The sequence below is a fragment of the Pelophylax lessonae genome, assembly GCF_965119305.1.
Source record: "Pelophylax lessonae genome assembly, chromosome: 4".
NCBI classification, from domain to species: Eukaryota; Metazoa; Chordata; class Amphibia; order Anura; family Ranidae; genus Pelophylax; species Pelophylax lessonae.
Window position 1 is genome coordinate 85,194,647 of NC_138771.1, and position 3,104 is coordinate 85,197,750.

A 3,104-nucleotide genomic window follows, 5' to 3' on the forward strand; every position below is an offset into this window, starting at 1 on the left:
CTGCATACACTGCTTTTTTCTTACCTCTGATGTTTTCCTGAAAAAAAACCTATTTTAAATTCTCAGAAAGTTTCTAATTCTGTAAAGAAGTATTTAGACTTAGATAACAAGGCAAATGTGTGAAACATGTCACAGGGAAGCCTACTTACTAGTTGCCACGATCTTGTTGTATACTTATGATCTTGAAAGTGCAATATATAGATGTACTGTGTGTGTGTATATACTGTATATATGTAATAACTATATTGTCAAAAGTATTGTGACACCTGCCTTTACATACACATGAACTTTAATGGCATCCCCGTCTTAGTCCATTGAGTTGGCCCACCCATTGCAGCTATAACAGCTTCAACTCTTCTGGGAAGACTGCCCACAAGGTTTAGGAGTGTGTCTATGGGAATGTTTGACCATTCTTCCAGAAGTGCATTTGTGAGGTCAGGCGTTGATGTGGGCGAGAAGACCTGGCTTGCAGTCTTCACTCAAATTCATCCCAAGGGTGTATAGGATGAATTTTGAGGTCAGGCCTCTGTGCAAGCCAGTCAAGTTCCTCCACCCCAAAATCACTCCTTCATGTATTTATGGACCTTGCTTTGTGCACTGGTCCAAATCATTTGGTGGAAGGAGGATTATGGTATGGAGTTGATTTTCAGGGGTTGGGCTTGGCCCCCTAGTTCTAGTGAAGGGAACTCTTCCTGTTCCAACATGACTTCGCACCAGTGCACAAAGCAATGTCCATAAAGAAATGGATGAGCGAGTTTGGGGTGGAGGAACTTGACTGGCCTGCACCTTAACCTGTGTATTAACCTGTGTATATACACTATATTGTCAAAAGTATTGGAACACTTGCCTTTACAAGCACATGAACTTTAATGGAATTCCCATCTTAGACTGTAGGGTTCAGTATTGAGTTGGCCCACCCTTTGCAGGTATAATAGCTTCAACTTTTCTGGGAAGGCTGTCCACAAGGTTTAGGAGTGTGTCTATGGGAATGTTTGACCATTCTTCCAGAAGCGCATTTATGATGTCAGGCACTGATGTTGGACAAGAAGGCTTGGCTCTAATTCTTCCCAAAGGTGTTCTATCGGTTTGAAGTCAGGACTCTGTGCAGGTCAGTCAAGTTTCTCCACCCCAAACTCGTTCATACATGTCTTTAAAGTAAAAAGTTAAATATCTGCTGAGCCTAGTAATAATGATACTCAAAAATATATTTGATAATTCAAGAAAGCAGCTAACACAACATTGCGAAATAAACAATATAATAACATAAAAAAATGTCTTTATAGACCTTGCTTTGTGCACTGGCTCATGCCTGTGGGTCATGGTAATCCAGTGGTGCTATAAAAATATTTGTACAGAGTGAAGTGTGTTACAAAATAAACAAAGAGCGCACTGGCATAATGTCAAATCTTTGAGGGTACATACTTGAAACGCGTAAGCCTTTTTCCATAATTCAGGCAGCACATAGTCTCTGCTGTAAGAATTAGACAGGTTTAAGCTCCTGGCTATTAGTTTGAGAGGTTTTAAACATTTTATGCTAGAGTACATGCGCTTATAATAACCACTTTTCTGTGTACAAGATGTTAGTTTTATTAAAAACGTATCAAGGATATTAAATGATGCCAGTGTGCTTTCTGTTTGGTTTGTAGTAAAGTTTAAAGTTTTTCTAGTCTGGAGGGAGCTGCAAAGCCATGGACGGTAGTCATTACCCAGCAGTACTGAGACAAACTATAAATGCTTTTGGGACACTAGTGACTTTAACAAGTAGTATTCTATCCTTTTTTACTTGAGTGCTGACGGTTGTACCTAGTTTAGACTGAGGTATATGTTTGGAGGGAATAGAAGAAAACAGATGACAGTTTCAGACTGCCACCATTTATGATGATGTGGTTACAATGATTGAGAAAAAAGGTGAATCTCTTTTCTCTGATGCCGGCAAGTAAAGTTATGATGGATAAGATAAAAGACCTCCAGAATTGTGTAGATGTCAATAGCAATTGATGGATGATGCCTGCAGGAACTCGTTTTTGAGACCCTGCTTAAAAACCCCATTGACCACTGCAATTGGTCATATTAAAGATCCTATTTATAAAGGTTTTTACAGAATTCTCACATTTTTCTAATTGGATTCAGATGGAAAAACCTGAGAATCTCTGGAAAATATTGTGTGATAACATTATAAATAGACTCCTAATTGTGTGCTCTAAGTTATTGGTGGGGTTTTCAGAATTTTGAGAAACAAAATTTCACATGAGAAAGAAGTAAATATGCTGAGATAACATGTATATGCTACACGTTGGCTCACTTGGCATGACATTGGGAAGTTATCTGCATGTAAATATACACAGTGCTTTAGCAAATGAAAATTCATTCAGTTAGGGTATACATGAGTCTTCATCTTGTAGTTAGTCTAGAGCTTCAGTAATTGACACAGCTCATTCAGGTGTCTGGTGTCCTGGGTTGTTTCTTTTTTTTTTGATGGGGGGGTATTTAAACAGTGTGGGTAGCCCCTCTTGGGTCAGCTGAGGAAGAGGAGGGTCCCAAACGCATCCTGTCCTGTGACTCTGGACTCCAGGTGGACATTACCATCCATCGACCATTGACACCGGGAACGAGGAAGACGTGGCACTCCACATGCGTACTGGACTGTAAGAGCCATTTTCCCATTAACAGCCAGTGGATCACAGAGATCCAAACATTGTCCCTGTAGCAGCTTATCATCCATCCAGTTGAACCCTTTTAGGACTGTGCCTCAACCACAGGCTTACATTCTCCCGTGGACTTCAATATATACAGTACATGTGTGTTTTTTTATACTTTGTGATCAATTACAAACCCGATTCCAAAAAAGTTGGGACAAATTGTGAATAAAAACAGAAGGCAATAATGTGGAAGTTTCAAATTTCAAAATTTTATTTAGAATACAACATAGATGACATATCAAATGTTTAAACTGAGAAAATGTATAATTTTAAGGGAAAAATAAGTTTATTTTAAATGTCATGGCATCAACACATCTCAAAAAAGTTGGGACAAGGCCACGTTTACCACTGTGTGGCATCCCCTCTTCTTTTTATAACAGTCTGCAAACGTCTGGGGACTGAGGA